The sequence below is a fragment of the Carlito syrichta genome, unplaced genomic scaffold, assembly GCF_000164805.1.
Source record: "Carlito syrichta isolate Samal-C Ts95f unplaced genomic scaffold, Tarsius_syrichta-2.0.1 Scaffold305833, whole genome shotgun sequence".
Taxonomy (NCBI): Eukaryota; Metazoa; Chordata; class Mammalia; order Primates; family Tarsiidae; genus Carlito; species Carlito syrichta.
The window spans coordinates 645,428-667,092 of NW_007249929.1; positions in this window are offsets into that span (position 1 = coordinate 645,428).

A 21,665-nucleotide genomic window follows, 5' to 3' on the forward strand; every position below is an offset into this window, starting at 1 on the left:
TTCACATTGTTCTATCAAAACTTGGTTTTTTCAAGTTCCAACATATTTTATCAAGTCATGCTTTCATGAAAATACTTTATTATTAAAGTCTAGAAAACATGTATTCATGTATATATGTTCTATCTTAATTTGTAAATTCATTTGAATCGTTTTAAATCCTTATGGTAAATTCTGCTAAAATAGCATTAATAAAAGTTTTTTTTATAATTTATTTAAATGCTACAATATTTATATACAATATACACATACATATAAAATTTTGACTATATGATGGAGACTGTTTTATTTTCAGAGAATAGTCAAAGGAAAATTTAGAAGGTCAAATATTAACATATTCACTTACCAAATGCTTATTGAGTAAGGAATCAAAACCAGGTACTTGTCTAGTTATTGTGAAACAGCTGCAAAAACAAATTATCTGCTTTTTGAGCTTATATTATAGTTGATGTATTAAAGAACAGGTAAACACACTTATAATATCTGGTGGGTGATTAGTGCTATAAATAATCATGAAAGATGAATGAGATGAACAAGGAGTACAAGAGTGTCTTGTTTACTCCTCAGAGGAAAAAAAATATTTGAACAGTAAATATTACCTCCATGGAGTGAATGAGCTATGAACTTCCCTAAAAAAGGGAGGTCAAGAAATTATCTCACTGTGTCTTCTTTTTATTGATAGGGAGGAATAAGTTATTCTAATAGTTATATTACAGAGTCTTTGTGTGTTATGTCCTGAAAAAACATTAGACAGTATAATAGAATGCTATATTACTTTAGTTGTTTCTAATTTTTTCTCCCATTTACAATAACTTATCATACTCTTATACAGCATATAAATATTTAAGGCATTAATGGAAACATTAAATTTGTCTCATTTTCTTGTGTTTTCAAAATATCTGCATTTTCTAACATTACAATCTGTACTGTTCTGGCTGTGTGCATATCTGCCTCAGTCTCTGAGCTTTCTGAGCACTAAGCTCAGTGCATTATAGAAAGTAGAATTTAATATATATTTGCTGAATGATTGATTGGCTCTCTTTGAAAAGTTCTAGGACAAAATTATTTTTTTCTTGCTATAACTTACAGAATTCTGAGAAACATGCATGTTTTCTTGTTCCAGAAAATCCAAAGGAGCCACTTGAAGAAAATTTTTTGTTTCATTCCAGGCTACTGTCCTGGGTAAAGGAGAGTAGTTTCTTATTCAGTTGAGAGCACTGAGTGGGTTTCTCATGTCAACATGGTCATTTGCCCATCTATTTGTTAAAGCGCGTGTGTTTTTTTATCAACAACACAAAATAACAATATTCCAAGCATTAAATGGAACTATAAATTTTCCTATTCCTAACCAAACCTGATAGAGAATGAATACTGTTTTAGAGACTCATGATTACCTACGAGACCCTGAGACCCACAATATTTATATCTTATGCTTGGATCAAGTTTTGGCCACATTCATTTGATTCCTCAGAGTTTTTCCTTGACTCAGACGTGTTTTATGATTCTTTTAGTTCCGGTTAAGGGGTTTTACAATACACAGGAAATCAGTATTTGCCCCATCAGTTATTATAAAGCTGCTTTTGAAGATATTATTTCATTCAATGTTCATTGTATAAAATCTTGGTGACGTTTTTATTTTACACTATTTTGCAGTTTTTTAAAAAGCATTATATTCCCTAACACACTGGACTACTTTCTTCTTTATGATCAAATAAATTATATAAACGATAGAATTTCTTTTTATTTTTTATTTTTTCTTTCCTCTAAGAGGATCAAAGACAATTGTGGAAATCGGGCTCAGTAACTTTCCTTTTTTTCCTGATTTGCTACTTCTATTTATATTTTCTTACTTAATTGGATCCACTTCTGCTGCTAGCTGTCTCAAAAATTTTGCATAAAGAAAAGGTATAAAATGTATGTACATAAACACTTTAATTATTTTTAATGTGCTCTTGAACAAAGCAACTAAAATCTATGACTTATTTTTCTCATTAGTATATGTTTAATTTTCAAAATATTGTGAAAGCTCTATAACGATATGCTTGGCATAACACCTTTTGTCCATATAAATTTTTACTGGGAAATCAAAATATAAATATAAAATGATATTATAAAATGAGTTAGTATAACATAGGGTTATGGTTGAGGTATTTATTAAATAATTCATTAAAAATAACGGAAGTGTATTCCTTTTTATTAATTATGCTTATTTTTAAAAGACTTTTTAGAAGTGACAAAAATTTCAATTAAATGTGAAATAGTATGCATGTGAAACTTATCAAATAATGGTGTTTGGAGTTCACATACTATTGACACAGAGTAGAAAATGAAAAATTGAAAATTAAAACTAAATTCATTACACAGTTATGTATAATATTTCTTGATCAGAACAGTCAGTGTTTATGTACTACTTCAACTAATTACATCATATTTATATATTTGCACATTTGCATGTGCAAACCATTGTTTTCAATGTACATAGTGGCTAAGAAAATGGACTTCATAACATGGAAGAGCTCGTTTGAACCCAGGCTCTGAGACATAGTACCAGTATGACAGAGGTAATTGATTCAGTTTCCTTATGTATATAATGAGGATAATTGTGTTATTTTATATAATTATTAACGATTAAATGAGTTAATGCATATGTACTAGTAGTAGTAGGGTTCCCCAGACAAGTCATACAGAAAGTAGATCTCATTAAGTTTTTAGTGTCAAAATTAAAAATTCTGCAAACCTGCCACTCCCCATCAATTTGTCTAACTACAATCCAGGGACTCTATTAGATTCTTTGAAAGGTATCTTAGACTGTAATTTGTCCATATTTGTGAAGCCTCACCGAATGGCATCAGCTATGGTTTTTTCTCTCAACCTTATTGCTGTCATCTGTTCCATAGGCATCTGCTTGTAGGTGCCAATGATAATGCCCAAATTAGATACAGGTTGCTCCAGGAAAGAAGCATAATTTTGGGTGAAGGGGTTCTCTTCTTTAGAGATGATACCAAAAGAGGGCTATCAGCTTAGGTCTTCTCTGTGGCAGCTATTCCAGAAGTTGAGAGAGAGTTATCCATCTATGAAGTTCGATTTGGACAGCATATTACAGAATCTGCCCACCACCACAAGTGTCACACAACTTGAAAGTGACAAACCATAAAATACTAATCAATACTTTTTATAGTATAATAGTGAACATGAACTTTGTTATTTTCTTCTAACAAGTCATGGAAGTATCTATTATTACTGTCAACACCTTGTAAAGAGCATTTGAAGAATAAGCATATTTATGTATATATTTTTGGTAGGTTGCCACAATCTAGATTGTACTTGACACATATTGAGAAAGAAATAAAATAAATGTTTAGTTTTACTTGATATGTTGACAAAAAATTGTTTATGTGGTTCTCCATTTAAGTACACAATCTTTACTTTTAAGTTGTAGAAATCTAATGCATATTCTGCTGTCATGCAATGCAATTATTTGTGAATAAATGATCAATTTGTTTCAGTTTAGGCTGAATTGGGAAAATTACTCTATAAATATAGTTAATATTTTTAAACCCCAAGTTTTAAGTTAGTGAAAATACATTGAGATAAGATAAAATGACTAAATCTATCATTCTTGATTATATTATTGTCATTATTTTGTTCCCTAAAGCCTATACTGTTTCTTATCTTCATGAAAATGTAAATATGATAAGTTAATAATCAAAAATTTCATTCTTGATCTGTTGCAATTGTCATAAACATGTTTGTGATGTTTTGAGATCAGCTCACTTACTTACTGGAATACAAAACAACTGGTAAATAAATGTAGTTCTTAAATATCATGGTAGAAATCATTGTATGTTTTACCAGGGATAGCTGAGAAACTTTGGAAATTTTTTGCCACTACTAACCTTAAGATAATAAAAGGAAGGAAATAGATTAAACGTAGTAAAGACAGAAAATGTCACTGGTAATGCTCCATGCATGAATGTTAGAAGTTTTGTCTCATATAAAAGTGCAGTTGATGGACTACAAGCTTAAATGAAGAGTGTTGAGTATACATATATTCCATATGAGTTCATAAGTGTCTAATATACACTGTTATTAATACTATGACTTCTGACTAATCTATGGCTCTTCAATTCATCATTTCATATGTAGAAGGTATTCAAAGTGCAACTCCATGAATTTGTCAACCTGAAAGAAAATGTTTGAGAGGACTTCAGACACTCATAGAACTTCAGATTGAAGTTTTCCAACTACTGGTCCTTATGTAGATGAAGGGAGAACAGAACTTCGTTATATCTGTTTCTAAACCCAGATTCTGGAAACAGAGTAAATATCATATTCACCCATTCGAAGAAAAAAATTATTAATAACTTATTATGGGCTACTCTTCAAGGTTCTGAAGGTACACACAAAATTTCCTGACCTCATAACACTTAAATTCCAGTGTTTGGGCAGATGTTATGTGAATTTACTTATTTGTGTAAGAACACGACTAAAATGTATGTGTTTATACCAGTTATGCCAGAAAATAGCTCTGTGACATTAAGTGGGAAAAAATCTTAAATACTGTGGCTTCCTTAGCAGTAGAAAGTATATTTAGAGGAGTTTAAGACTAACTGGAGATTAAAAAGGGAGAGAATGGTTATAAAATCTTGAGATGGCTTGAATGGTAAAGGTTGTGACTAAAGATCCTGGAAAAAAGGTCTTGTTGTGTCTTTTATTCTACAGATTTAATATTTATAGATATATACACATAATGATATATATACTTTGTTGTTTTTATTGTATACATGCTCTAAGCCAGGTAATGTCTTAATATTATCTCATCTTATAAAAGATGCTATATGATTTAATGAAGTCTAGAAATGCTGAAACATGGTTAATATAAGGCCTTAGAAACAGCAAAATAAGTGGAGTTTAAAAATATATTTGTCAGATTCAAAGGTGTATGTCTATCAGTCATTCATATTCCTTCTCTCCATTCTTCATTTCTTTATATCCATAAAGATAATATCTGTCATTTAATCAGTATGTATTTGCCAGGCAATTGCCTGATTTGTATTGTCTTTGAAGTTCACAGTTCTGAGAAATGCTCACCCAGGTAAACATTAAGGTTGCCCAAGAATTATATAGCTCGAGAGTGGTGAAATCAGGATTCAAATTTCAAATATGTTCCCTTCAATCCTATACTATGACAGTTATCTACATATCTATATATGTGTATGTGAACATGCATATTATTTTAATTAACTTTGTTTTAAGATTTTTTTCTTAATTTAAAGCAAATTGGGATTGAAAGATACCCTGTCATTGACATATTGTACACATTTTCAGGTTTAGAGAGAATATGCATAGAAACAGAAATAAATGGTGGTAGTTCTGTGAAGGCAATGTTTTTTCCAGTGGAAAATGTGACAAAATGACTTGAATAATTGTTATATATGTGCACATACTATAAATAAACCTCAATAGTAAAACGTTTTTATTATCTTAATGATAGCATACATAGTTCATTAATTGAAATTTAAAACTTAAAAATAAGCAACAATAAATTAAGTTTTTCTGATATTATATTTTCACACTGGAAGATCAGAAAATCTAGCTAAAAACCTTTTCCCTAAAAAAATTTGTAAATATTTTTTGTCTTCAATATATTGAATAAGCATAAAAAATTATACTTTTTTCCTCTTAGATCTCAGCTGGTATTTAGCCAAAATAGATTTTCTATTTTTAAAATTCTATGTGTTATATAATATTTGATATTATTTTCAGAATAAAAATAAAGTTTGTAGAAATTTAATGGCATAAGTATGCATTACTTCCCTAATCACAATATTAAAATATCTCTTGCAATTATACATAATCATTTATTACATTTGGCAAGCAATCATGTGGAGAAAGTTAATTTTATCTTCCAAATAATTAGTAGTTTTTTTATTTAAATACCACTTACTTGTTCTTGTTTTATATTTTAGCAGAGTATACCTACTTTTGCTTGCTTTATATTTCAGTATAACTATTTCTGCTTATCAATAATTCATAAGTAAGATTTCTTAAAATACAAATTCAGAAATATAAGGCACAACTTGAAAATCTAAATCTGGGATATTAAGAAACCATATTTGAAAACATGATTTAAAATATTCAAATAATATTTTGATAGATCAGGTTTTTTTTTTTAACCTCTTTCTTTATTGATTCTCAAAGCCATATAACAAGTAGTATTCCAGATGCCTGAGGCATTATGGATACATTTAAACACCATCTTCACAGGAAACCATATTTGCATTTTGTTTTTTTAGAACCCTGCTCTTCCTTGTTACATTACTGTCGCAATATTTTCTTATCTATTATAATAAGGAGGTGAAAAAGTCAGAAAATGTGCCAAGGCAAACAATTCGCCCATTAAGAATAATGTTATGAGAAATAAGCTCATTGACTGAATTACAGATGATCAGTTTCCCATAACTAATTCCTTTTTAAGAATACTTTAAAGTATAATTTGTAACTTCTGAAAAGTTGACAACTGAATTAAAAAGGTGTGATTTTATTTGTTTGACATACTTGGAATTTGACATTGTTCTTTTCTTAAACGACAACTTATTTGCTTTAAAACCTAGTACCAAGCAGGAATTTAATAATTGTTCATTTGTGTTCCTTACCTGTAATAAATACACAAACATATTTAAATGTGTAAGTGAAAGTATGTCTGAATAAAAGCTTTTTGTTTTATATAAATTACTGATACTATATTAAAAATATTTTTTGAGGTCAATCTACTTCTGGGATACATGAAGAGGTAATTTTTTGTTTTTTGTTTTTTTGAGTCAGGGTGTGTCTCTGTCACCCAGACTAGAGTGCAGTGGCACAATCATGGCTCACTGCAGCCTCAACCTCCTGGGCTCAGGGAATCGTTTCTCCTCAGACTCCAGAGTAGCTGGGGCACGTGCCATCACGTCCTGATAAGTTTTTCATTTTGTGTAGAGATAAGGACTTACTATGTTGTTCAGGCGGGTCTCAAACTTCTAGTTTCAAGTAATCCTCCCACTTTGGCCTCCCAAAGTTGGCCACCATTACAGGTATGAGTCGCTGTGCCTGGACAGAGGTAATTGTTAAAAGGAGAATTTGGTAACAAATCTATATTTTGGTGAATATGGCTCAAAGGAAACTAGTGACACAACAGAAAATAAAGAGAAAACCCTTAACAGATGAATATTACAGGAAAAATATTTCTTATTTGTTGTATTTCTCATTTTCCATGGTACAAAGACTCCCACAGTGGCCAAGTTCAAGTTACCAACATCATGTGACTGAAAGCAGAGTTGGAAAGAAATATGCAGAAACAGTTCACATAAACTGATACAGGTGGTCTCCAGGATATCAACGGATCTATTGAAAATGAGGTCATCAGTGTTGTAATATTAATTTTTAAGAGAGTATAAAGTAGTTTGCATAAAACTCTGAATCAGGTTTCTGAAGTTGTAATGGAAATTTTTTTTTCTTTAAACATAACTACCTCAGAAATCCAGAATTATAGGTATTCTTTATTTGTATCAATTGTCTTTTATACATATTGATTACCCTGTGTCATTGGTCTGGCTTCTTTTCAGGTGTGTACATATACTACTTCTAAGAAACATATGATTAAGTCTGTTCTTACCTATGAACGTATTAAGATCAAGGTCACAAACTGACAGAACTTAATGTGGTATTCAAGTTTGGCAATAACCCATGTATTTTGCTTTAGTTAATTCTAGCTAAGCCATCTCAGATAGGAAAATACAACCTTAACCTTAGTTCCCTGAAGCACAGTATAAGACAAAGACTTGAATATAAGCAAATAATTTAGAAAAAAATGTCAGGGAGTAGAGTCTAAGGGAGGAAATAGAGAAGATAAGAAAGTCAATACAAGGTTGCATCATTTATTTGACCACTAAAATTAATTACTGATACTGGATCCTTTGAGAATTTCTGGGGAATTTTATAAAATGTGTCTTAAAATAGGCTGCCTAGAATGGAAGAGGAAAACATTAATCATTGGTTCTTCATCTCAAGGATAACCTTACAAATTAATTGCTGGATTACTTCTAGTTTGCATTAGAGTAAATGTGAAAAAGTTCTGACATCGTCACATATCAGGATCAGAAAAGTCTCAAGACAATGTTGGCCTTAAGGGAGGTACTGTTTAGTTTTGTCTGTAAAGACTGTATGAAACTGATGGCTAGATCAGTGGCTGAAGCAGAATGTGAAAACAGAGGATTTTGAAGTGATGCATAAGGTAACACAAGTACCTACTTCATTCTTAAAATGTATCTCTTGAAACACATAGTCTATGTTGCAATTGCTTATGTCTTTGATATACTTATTCATATGATTTGAAATTTAGATCATTCAAAATGAAAGCAAAGGCATATAGACAAGTGCTGTACCACCTCTACATGAAAATCAGTTAGCATTAGCCTAAACACACAAAACACTTCAGTATAATTCGTTTGGAATTGGCCTAGTACAGTCGTTTTTAGATGAGAGGGCAGACATAAATAATGAATGAAGAGGGCTTTATTTATCAGTTGTAGCAAGTGTCGTACATTTTCTACACTAAGACTCTTGGGTGAGGGCTTAGGTTAACAGACATTTTCGACTCTATTGTTTATGTAGTCACTAAATGTTTTGGCTCAGAAATTTCACTTCCTTTCACAAAACAAACTGACTTGAGCACATCATTTCCTCAAGCTCATGTGGCTTTTTATTAAGTATCTAGTATTCAAAACCATATGCCCCCAGTTTTCTTTCTAAAATAAAGTCTCATGAGCCAAGAAACTAGTAGAAAGGTAGGGTCTATAATTTCCTATGGAAGCCCATGACAGAGTTCAACAGCAGATATTAGTGCCAGATTTCATATAGTTGAAAACTGATTTAAATAACAACAGATAAGTAATTGTGTTTTTTTAAAATATAAGATGTCTCTGTGAAAGCTATTCTCACAAGTTAATCTGTAAAAAGTGTATTTTTTCCTTATTGCTCTGTATTTTTCTCAAGTATGAAAATGTAGTTTTATCTTTTTGCTTCTTTTCTTTTCTTTTTTTCAATCCGTATACTTGAACTTTTCTTTATATAGTCCAGCTCTGGCCTGTATAGATAGAAAACAGATTGACTAAGAGCAGTATTAAGGTCCTATTTAAAGAGCCAACAACTTAATTTGACCAAGATTTATACTTAGTATGGTTTTAAAAAATAACTTAAGTCAAAATTAGCAAATTGTATTTTAATTATTTGCAGGAGAAAAATACAATTAACTTGAAGTAAACTGAATTAGTATGTATTTATTCTCCAAATACATTTGTGCAAGTTTTATATTACAGGATCTTTTGCAGATTTCTGTACTTCTTGCTGTTTTTCTATAAAAATATTGTTTTGCTTAAGAATTTAAAATCTACTGATAGAGAAATTCATTCCGAGATCTCTAAAAGTGTAGCCTTCATGGTAGGCAAAAAAAAAAAGTAACCCAATGACATCCTGTCCCAGAATTCCTGTGAGTATCCTATTATAGATAGCAAAAGAGATCTTGCAAATGTAGTTAAGGATCTTGAAAGAAAAAAAAATGTGGAGAAGGGGAGAGAAAGGGAAAGAGGGAGGGAGAAAGAGAAATAGTGAGATTATTCTGGGTTATCCAAGGTCTCAGTGTATCTCAAGGGCCTTATAAGTGAAAGAAAAACACCAGGGTGAGAGATGTGACAATGGAAGCAGAGATCTGAATGCAGCAGGGCTACAAAACAAGGAAGGTGAGAGTGGGCTTAAGAGACTGGAAAAATCAAAGGAGTGGATTTTTTTCCTAGTGCCTTCAGAAAGAACAAACTCCACCCAATCTAGTTTTTAGAATTCTGACTTTAAGACTTCTGACTTCTAGAACAGTAAGGGAATAAATGATGTCATTTTAAGCTACCACATTTGTTGGCAATAAGAACTAAGATATATCAATCCCAAAAATTTCTGGAATTTCCCAGGAGGTACTCCATTGGTGCTTGTGAACAAGATTCCAGTTTTCAGTTCTCCCTATCCTCACTTTATCAATTTCAGTTGACTCTGTTTGATACCAGTGTCCCTTTTCTTTTTCTTCTTTTTAAAACTTTTTTCAACAAGAGGTCTGGAGGTAATCTTTTGTATTATATACAGTATTGTCTTCTGGTCACTGTTTCTGCTTGAGTTTTTTTTTATCACTATGTGGTTTAAACATCAAAACAGGTCAATAAACATGTACTTGACCTAATACTGTTGCTGTTTCCTTTGCATCCCACTGTGTATTACTCTTCCTTCTACTGAGCAATGCTACTCTCTGTCCCCAGTCATTCTATGGGCAAATATAAAGACAAATAAAGTCTCTCAGTTTGCTCACAGAATTCTTGCACTCCTCTAACCGACATAGTTGAGATCAAAATGAAACTGATCAGAGAACATCTTTGCCTTACTTATACTTACCTGTCCAACAATTATATGGTGCCACACAGAAAATAAGTACGACCATTTTTCCATATGAGTAGTTCCATGACATATGATGTAAATTAATGTCCCCATAGCAACAGACTTGGTCTTTCAAAGCATGCTTTAGTTTATCATTACTCTTCTTAAAGTGAGACAATGAAAACAAGACAACATAAGTGTAGTCTAAACCACACAAAACAGAAAAGTGCTGTCATTTTCCTTGTTTTGAACCATAAAATCCTTTTTTAGAAGTTCCTTTTCCAGAAATTTTTTTGCTTTATTCTCATCCTGGTATTTAGAAGAATGCTCTATATAAAGATATTAGGAAATAATTTGATGTCCTTTCTTCCTCTGTTGAAAAGAAAGTATCTAAATTTTTTCTTCTAATTTCTCTCTGACACACTCAATAAATTTATAATTATCAATTAAGTAGGATGATTATCAAATTGATTGCTGATTTGCCTTATGCCATAAGTCAATAAAATTAACTATAATAAAATATATACACTAGTTATGTAAATTAAATGAAAACATTTCTTATAATGAGAAATTACTGAATATTAAGAATTAAGCAAAATACTGATTAACAAGAATAGCAGACACTGATATTTTCATAGTTGATTTGAATGTTGAAATTAGTTTTTTTAACACTACATTCATTGAAAATACTTAGCCAATATTTGCAAAGTTTATGTAAATATGAATTTATTGACAATAGAATAATCAGTTAAAAATCTTACTACAGAATTCACATTTTATTCTTATTTTCATTTATATTAAAAAATTTGTTTAACTTTTTATAGTAAGGCTCTACTATATATGTTTAATCTCTTCACACATTTAAAAGGTTTGGAAAAGTTTCCTTGGTTATGAATATTCATATATCATGGATGAAGAAACTGTAAGTTCAGGTATATAAAATGCCATCTGTAGATAACAACACTAAGACAAGCGTTAAGGAACATAATCTTGTTGAATGTCATTATTAAACTAAACCTCTGTTATGAGTTTATCTTCTTGCTTCATTTTCTTTTCTCTTGAGAGATATAGCAAATTTCTAATTAATAGAAAATTTCTATAAGTTGAATTCAAGAAAACTGAGATTTTATGTGATTAATGGTATTTGATGATGTATTGCTTAGAATTTTTTAAACGCAATTTTCCAAAAAACCACACTGAGAAGACAAAAGCATAATTATTTTTTTTTTCTATAAACCTGTCCATAAACATCTAAATATTATGCCCAGCAAATCAGATCTGGGAGTGCACTATATGCGCTCTATTAAAGTTTGACAATTTTAATATTGAAATACTCTCAAAGACATTCACCAAAATGGAGGCTAAAAATGGAGGTCAACTTGAGACTATTAGAATATTTTTATTTTTCTACTTTTAGAAATAATGCAATTCCACTCATATATTCTGTTCATTCAGTGCAATTTCTAAGTGAAGCAACATGGATTTTTAAGACTTCATTTTAACCTCTCTAGCATTATCTGAAATTTCATGACTATAAGTGACTTACCACTATTCTTAATAATTCATTTTACTTACTCTGCAAATTCTTTTTGCAAAGAAGTTTGAGTAAGACAATAGAAGAATGAGTAAGAAAAATGTTGAACTTTTGGTGCTTTCTTCACCAATAATGCATGCAAATATAAAAATTTGATTAAGTTTCTAACCCATTTTAATCTCTAAAATATCAACATTATATTGATTCATTTCATTTTCACATCTTTTCAATGTGTAGTGTAATGATTTAGAGCACAACTTCTAAAGATTGACTAGTTATGTATGAGCCATTACCACACCATTTTTTTTTTTTTGCTGCTTGACAACTAAGTAGCTCAACATCTCTTTTCCTAAGTTTGCACCTCTGTAAAACTAAGATAAAAATAATAACCAAATGACATGGCAATGTTAAGACTATTAACTTTTTAATGTATTTAAGCTCCTTGAAACTATATCTAGCACATAGTAAAATACCCAGTAACTGTAAGTTATTTTTATTTTGAAGAAATAATATATAGTCAAAAATTAAATGAATTCATTATAAGTGTGCCAACTCCCAATATTTGGAAAGTTCTGGAACATTGCAGCCTAAAGGAAAAATGAGACATTCAACAACTCTTGTTCAATTTTATTTTTCATTACCTATTTTCTGGACTATATGAATTTATAGTTCTTTAAACTGAAAGAGAAAAAAAAAGATATAAAGGTCCTGCAAATGTATAAGTACTAAGACAAATAAGCAAAGAATAACAACAGTTTGCATCTCACCTAATAATTGTTGTATTGAAATGTTTTCAGTTTTTAGATTGAACCTTCACCTTAGAACTTTATAATTTTTTTGAGATATTTGTAAAACCTCATATAAATTCTATATAAATTTTGGAGACAATATATATCATATTGTATTTAACCATTAGAAAAAATGGCATTTAAATATCTTGAATGGCAAGTTATTTTAACAAGTCAAGATAATCCATGATTCAATTGTATTGGATTATTCAAAATGAAAAGAAAATAAAAACAATTACAGCATTTATTTACAGGCTCATCAGAACAACTACCACACCATACTCTCCCCTGAAACCACATAGACAAAATCCCTTGACATGTTGACTACTCACTTTTGTTGCTTCCATGAGCAAAACAAATGTCCAAATATGAAAAGATTAATAAGACAAGTTGTTTTAAACACAATAACAACATATTCGTCTATAAGCTATGAACAAAGACAAAATGAGGATGGGTGAAAATATAATATTTAGGAGGATAACTTTAAATTCCTATTGCTTATGAAGAAAATTGAAACTGAAAATTGTAGATCATGTATTTTAGAAGTAGTGCAGATGATCATATTCAGAGAAAAGGACAATGTTAAAGCTCTATATTAAGTGAATACCAAATTGTCTTTCATATTTAGGTTTAAGTTAAATATTACTATGTATTTATTTTATGATTCTCAACTTAATAAAAAAGTTTTTTATTAACCAAACAAGAATTATTTCCAATTATTTCATATAAAGGGATTTCTGTTATGCCTAACACATTCAGAAAAACTCCACAACTGATTATTACATAAATAATTTTTCAGAGTTTTTTTTTACATACAACAGTATAGTACAATTTTTGAATCAGAAAATAGCAACACAGTTCAGATATTAGAATGTGAAAGAAATAAAGTGTACCTATCTCAGTATGAATGTATGCATGATATTAAAAGTATTACCTATTGTTTCTAAGTAGAGGATAAAATAATCAGAAACCCTGAAGTATTCTATAACATGTTCTTTTGTAAATAAATTGCTTAGAGTTTTTGATTACTAGAGTGTGTCTTTCAAAATCATGTGTCTTTTGTTTATTTTAGATAAAGAGAGACAGGGTCTTGTTATGTTTCCCAGACTGGTCTAGAACTCCTAGACTCTAGTGATCCTCCTACTTCCGCCTCTCAACGTGATGGGATTACAAGAATAAGTCACTGTGCCTGATCCATGTGTCTATTAATATTTACATTTAGTTCCAGTTTCTTCCTCTCCTGGTTATACTTTTCTTTTCCATATTCCTTTTTAGCTGGTTGCTAACCTTTGTTTATCTTTCCCCGTGGTCAGTAGACAGATATAGTAATTTTAGGTGTTAGAACCAACCAAGACCATATCCAGGAAAAAAGAAAAAAAGTTACTTATTTTTATCTATTTTTAAGTGCAAGGTAACCACACATTGCACCCACTCCAACTCTCTATCTCAGCAAAGATCTACTCACATTTTTTTGACCAAAAAAATGTGTCACCAGTGTTCCAAATGTAACATTTTCCAGAGAAATGGGAATACTTTGATTTACACTAATTTCAATTTATTCTTGTAGTAGAGATAGGATTTCTACTCTTATTGATATATGGCTACCACAAGAAATATTCTGCCTGCTATCAAAAAAAAAGGGGACTGAATGTTTTATGTATAGACATTCAACAATACCTATTAAAATACAGGACGCTGCCAGTCTCGGTAGCTCAGCCTGTAACCCCAGGACTTTGGGAGACCGAGGCGAGTGGATTGCCTGAGCCCATGGGTTCGGGACCCAACCAGACAACTTGGCAAGACCGCATCTCTACAATAATTCAAAAATATGCCGGGCCTGGTAGCGCAAACCCTGTAGTTACAGCTACTTGGAAGGCTGAGGTGGAAGGATCGCTGGAGCCCAGCAGGTCAAAGCTGCAGTGTCCAGGGCATACCACTGCACTCCAATCTGGGCGACAGAGTGAGACTCCAACTCAAAAAAAAAAAAAAAATACAGGACGCCTAACTTAACAACTTATTATTAAAATTCTTAAATAATTTAATTGAAATAAACAATGTTGAAATGATGCAGGTTTTACATAGGGTGGACTCAGCAAAAGACAAGGAAAGAAAATCTAAAAAGAATATAAGAGACACCAGGAAACAATGCAAACAAGCAGTTAACATTTTAGAGAAAGATAATGAAACAGGATATTTGACAGGGATTTCTATTGTGTAAACAGATAATGCATATTCAGAAGTACTGTTCAGAAGATAGCATCGGGAAAAAATGAATCTTGGAACAGTTTTCAAAACTTCTGTGACTTAAATAGGGGACAAATCAGCATAAATTAACACAGTTCCAAATAGACAAGGAATCCTGAAGTTGACATTTAAAATCTGAAAGCAGGCAAGGGAGAGCAAAAAAGGAAACGTAAATTTTTGACTTCTGGTAATAAAAAATTAGCATCCTTATTAATTTTTGGCAAAGAAAAAAACTAAAGCTCAAACAATATGGTTATGACACTGAACAAGTTGTTTGAGATCTTTAAATGGTCAATAATGGAGACAACAGATGGCAGAACTTGAATTAAGATTGAATCTGAAATGTGAGATTATATTAGGAATCTCCAACACCCAAGCCACAGACCAGTACCCGTTTTGGGTCTTTTAGTACCCCGTCAGTTCAACAGGAAGTGAGTGGTGAGCAAGTGAGGGAAGTGTCACCTGTGTTTACGGCAGTTCCCCATCATCATCTGCATTATGGCCTGAATGCCTCCTGTCAGATCAGTACTGAAAAGCCTGCTTCATTCCAACACCCTGTCTTTGTGAAGCAGGATTTTCTGCAGTGACAGCAACCAAGCGAGATTACAGAGTAGACTGCACATAAACAACACATTTCAGGTGTAACAGTCTCCCATCACTTCCAGATGGGACTATCTAGTTGCAAGAAAACAAGTTCAGGGCTCCCATTAATTCTGCATTATGGTGAGTTGTATAATTATTTCATTATATATTACAATAAAATAATAATAGAAATAAAGGGCACAATAAATGTAATGTGCTTGAATAATCCCCAAACCAACTCCTCCACCCTGATCCATGAAAAAAAAATTGTCTTTCATGAAAATGATCCCTGATGCCAAACAGGTTGGGGACCACTGGGTTAAATGACTACAACTGTGAAAATAAATGACTTATAGAAAAGTAGAAAATACTCGATTGTCCAGAATTCATCTCAGATAGTGCCTGAGATGGGAAGCTGATACGGACAGGCTGGAGGAGAAAAGCTAGAAAAATTATCAGTCTTAATCAAGTTTTGTTAGTTTAATTCTAGATAATTTATTTGGAAACACTAGGAAAAAGTGATGAGTGAAATAAAGAAATATACCCACAGATAAACACAACCTATTTTTTTCCCCAAAGTGAAATTTTTCTTTAAATGTGCATTTGGCATCCCAGACTTTGCATAAGGATCAGTCATCTTTTACAATATGGTAAAACATTAACATATTACATATCACATTAAACTTTATCTTACAGAAAAATTAACATTTATTAAAATGCTTGAGTAGACTTTTGACAAATCTCAATACATAACTCATTCCTAGCACATGATTTCCACCCTTATAATAGACTATGATGTAACTGCAAAATTTGTTATCTTTTTCAGATGAATCATAATTTCATAAATAATTAAATAAATGTGTCTAAAAGTAAATGTTCACCTAAGAATTATAACATGAGATTTAAGTTGCTATGTCAACAAAATTAATATTTTCACATTTTGGAAATCTAATTTTTATTTTATTATTCATGTTAATTTAATATTTTGCTTATAAAATTGTACTAAATATTCTAAACAATTTAGACAAAGAACTATTCGTATTTATCTCAAAACATTAAAAAATGAAAAGGCAATTTGTAATAAAATGAAAAATCGGCAGGGCAGGGTGGCTCACAACTGTAATCCCAGCACTTTGGGAGGTCGAAGCAGAAGGCTAGCTTGAGGCAAGGAGTTCAAGACCATCTTGGGAAACATTGTGGGACCCCATCTCTACAAACAAAAAAAAAAAGATTAGCTGGGCATGATGACATGTACCAATAATCGTAGCTACTCAGAAAGCTGAGGCAGGAGGATCACTTGAGCCTAGGAGTTTGAGACTGCAGTGAACTGTGCTCATACTGCTATACTCCAGCCTGGGCACCAGAATGAGACCTTGTCTCAAAAATAAATAAATAAATAAGCAAACAAAAAACAACAAAACAAATAAAATAAAGAACATATGCTCGCTGGGCTCGGTGGCTCAGCCTGTAATCCTGCGCCTTTGGGAGGCTGAGGTGAGTGAATTACCTGAGCCCATGGGTTTGAGACCTGCCTGGGCAGCGAGACCTCATCTCTACAATAAATCAAAAAATCAGCCGGGCGTGGTAGCGCACGCCTGTAATTCCAGCTACTCGGAAGGCTGAGGCGGAAGGATCGCCGGAACCCAGCAGGTCGAGGCTGCGGTGGCCAGAAGTGGCCACTGCACTCCAGTCTGGGTAACAGAGTGAGACTCCAACTCAAAAAAAAAAAAAAAATGCTCAATTAAAAATGCATATACTAGAGTATAATAATTGCAATATAATATAAAAACACCTTTCTAGCTCTTTTACAATAAATAAACTATGAAAGCATCATATAGGTTTTTTACAACAAGGGTCACTGTAGTAATTGGGAATTGAAGATTGCATGTAATTGTGACTTTTCAGAGAACAGTGAAGACCAAAGAACTCCTTAAATGCCAATAATTTTGAACTCTAAAACACCATCACTCTGGCACAGTTGACCAGATCAAAGATAATTATAAGGCAATTGTTTCCAGGCAAAACAGGGGTCTAGGTGCTGTTGCAGAGAAGACCTCTATTTAACAGCAACTGCACCATCTCTGTTCATGACTAACACACAGATCTTCCTTCTTGCATATGTGAGGTGATCACAGAGAATGGGATACAAATGAGAGAAGGAATCCAAAACTGGCAAATACACAAGTAGGAAGTATTAAGCTGCAGCCACGTCAAAGTGAAAACTGCATAGGAACAAAGGCAGAGATGGAGAGATATTTACTGTAGCAGAAAGAGCAATCACAGTGAGAAGCAGAGGTTGGATTTCTGAGTCACCATACCACAGCATGAACACCGTTGCTGGAGCTGGGAGCAATGCGCTCCACCTGCTGAGGAAACAAGAGGATAGCCAGATCATCCAGGAGGATCCCTGGTGATGCGGCTGCATCCTGAGAACTGCTTTGTATCTGAACAATATTCCTGACTTCCTTCAAGTTCAGTGTGAGGCAGTCGAAGCCTTGTCCTATTTTTTGTTATGTCCGCATAATAAATCCTTATCCACTGAGACCTTTATGTAAGTCTGATTCTGGCAGCTTAAAAGAATAACATAATCAATATTTAATTATTTGTGATGTACACCTTTCCTCAAATGACACAAAAAAAGTAACTAAAAAAACTGTAATCACAAAAGCTATTAAAATAGAAATGGCTAAAATCAAGATATGAAGGAACACATTCTTATCAACATAAGGACTAATCTCATTTCTAAATTTAAACATCATACTTAACTCTAAACTTCTGGTGAACAGAGCAAAAAACAGACATCTGAAGGGGTAGGAAAGTCTATATAATTCTTATTATCGCGTAGAAAAACAATATTTGCTATTCTAAGAAAGGCACCATTTGTGCTTATAATGACTTTTCAGGTGCAAAATGACCATATACAAGCAGCATTAAATCAAAGTTATAAATGATGTCTTTAACAGAAAGTTTATAGTAAATCCAGAAGTTTTCTTATATGGCCTTTTCCTATGATCACCCAGGATAAAAGATAAGGAAATAGTATAGAAACAACATAGTCTGTTTTCAATTTGCTCTGTCTTTTGGCCTCCAATCCCATTGTCTTTAAAAGGCATTTTGGAACACATATTTTTTTCCATCTTTAAATGTCAAACACTGCTATGCCTTGTAGCCCTATACCTTCATTTCCTAGTTTTAACATAACTTAATAAAATTTGCCTAACCTTATGACTCATGCTTTTATTCCCTTGCCTAAACTTAAGTAGTCTATTGCAGCACATTTTCAGACATTTCATTTCCCACATGTTTTAATATCTAGATCTAGCTCCCACAGAAAGTCATTGTCAAAAAGAAACAATACTACAAACTGTGCAATTTAGATGTTCAATATTTTAATAATCAAATCACACAACTAAAAGGATGATATAAAATTAATCAACTAAGGACGATGCAAGCATTCTGATAGATGATACAAATTATTCATTACGATGACTCTGGATTTCTTCACTAACGGTCTACTGCATATTTCTAAACTGGTCACATAAAGATTTCTATCTAAATTTTAAAAGTCTCTTTATCTAGTGACATTTGGTGATAATTCTTTGACTTTTAGTGCAACTATAAATGGTGCCAAAGTCTAAGAAATTGTTGCAGTGAGAAGCAAAATACCACTCTTTCTTATTTTAGCTATATGTTTCCAAACCTGCTTACTACCCAAATTTTGGTGCTAATATCTGACTTAAAATTCAATTTTTATGAAGTTTGATGTGCTGGATTTGGGGAGAGTGTGATGGCTAATTTTAGGCATTAAGTGGATTGAATTAAGGGAAACCCAGATAGTTGATAAGGTATTATTTTTAAGTATGCCTGTGAAACTATTTTAATAAAAGATTAATATTTGAATGGTGGGTTGAATAAAAAAGATTAATCCTCATCTAATGTGGTCATGGCCATCATAGGAAGTCTTCACTTTTCAGTGTCCACTGGAGTCCTGGGTCTGGGACCACCATAGAAAGTCCCACTCGAGCAATGCCATTGAGACAGGGCTGTCCCCAAGACCCCAGACCAGTAGCGTTACCAGTGTGCAATTAATTCCAGTCTGGAAGAGCAACAGACATGCAATTTCACAACCTGAGATCTGCAGCGTGGGCTGCTTAAATCTTGGGGGCTCAACCCTCACCCCAGTTTGTCCAGAACACGAAACATCAAGTCAAAAAATATTGTTCTCGAGCCATAGGATTTATTGTTGTTTGTACTTACTTGGGACCAGTCATTCCTTTCTTCTTTCTATTTCTCCTTTCCAGAATAAGAATAGTTGTCTTTCCCACCATTGTATTTTGGAAACAAAAATTGATTGGATTTCATGTATTTAAAACTGGAGAGCAATTTGTCTCAAGATAAATTGTACCTTGAATCTCCTCCATATCTGATTTGAATATTTAGATGAGACTCTGAGTTATACACTTTTGAAATGATGCTAGAAGAATTTTTGGAATATTGAGATGAAAGTAATATATTTTTGTTCTATGGGGGGAGACCAGAGGTGAAATGCTACGGTCTGAATGTTTTTGTACCCCCAAAATTCATATATTGAAACCTAATCCACAAGGTGATGATAGTAAAAGGTGGATATTTAGGGAGATGATTAGGTCACAAGGGCTCTACCCTAGGGCTCAAAAGAGACCCAAAGGAGCATGTTTGACTCTTTCATCATGCGAGCACACATAGACGTCTCCATCTATAAAGCAGATAGCCCTCCTCAAACACCAGATCTGCTGGTATTTGATCTTGGACTTCTCAGCCTCCAGAATCAAAAGCAATAAATTTCTGTTTATAAATTACTCAGCCTCAGGTATTTTGTTATAATAACCCAAATGGACTAAGTGCGATTTAGTGGTGAGGGGTCAAAAAAAGTATCCTACATGTTCAGGCCTCTGTAAACCAAGCTAAAAAAGTGATCCATTATGCAGTATTTTACGAAAAAAAAATCAAATAAACACAAGCAGCTCATTCTAAAGAATAGTCAATCTAAAAAAGACCACAGAGAGGGAAGTCTAAATACAACATTTTTAGGAAGGTTTTGGGGAAAGCTAAAAGATGGGGAAAGTAAGCGGGGTGCAGGAAAACTTTATGTTGTTGAGACTAACAACAGAAATTTTTAAGAATCATGGGCAGGAGTAGAGAATAGTTAAAAGCACAAACTTACTATAAACCACAGGGGTGGGAGTAAAGTCACTTGATTTTGAAGCCTCAAAGAGATTAAATACTAACTTTTTTTTTTTTAAGTTGGAGTCTCACTCTGTGGCCCAGGCTGGAATACAGTGGCACGCTCATAGTCACTGCAGCCTCGACCTGCTGGGCTGGGGTGATCCTTCCCCTTCAGTCTTCCAAGTAGCTGGAATTACAGGATGCACCACCATACCCAGCTAATTTTTTGATTTATTGTAGAGATGAGGTCTCACCATGTTTCCCAGGCTGGTCTAGAACCCTTGGGCTAAGGTAATCATCTTACCTCAGCCTCCCAAAGTGCTGGGGTTATAGGCGTGAACCACCACACCTGGCCACTAACAAACCCTTAAGACTCGCATATTAACATAGATTCTTGCCAACTTTCAGAGCTGGTGATGCTTTAGCTATATCTTAAAATCAAAATGTGTCTTGTTGGTTTGGTAAGCATCAGCCCTTCTACCTAGTGAAAATAACCATAAATTTCAATAATATCTTATTTAATATAACACTATAGACTGAATACAGAAAACAGTTTTTATTGCATGCTGTGTAGCAAAAAGTTTGATTTATTTATTTATTTATTAACTGGAGTCTCACTCTTGTTGTCCAGGCTGGAGTGCAGTGTCACACTCATGGCCACTGCAGCCTTGGCCTGCTGGGCTTAGGCAATCCTTCCACCTCAGCCTTCCAAGTAGCTGGAACTGCAGACTCACAAGGTTTTAAATTTTTTATGTCTACAATAAAAATATCTTTTTAATTGCTACCTTCTTTGAATGTAAAACTGTCATGCTCAGTTTAAAAATAAAAGATTACTGAGAAGAGAAATAAGAAACAGAATATAT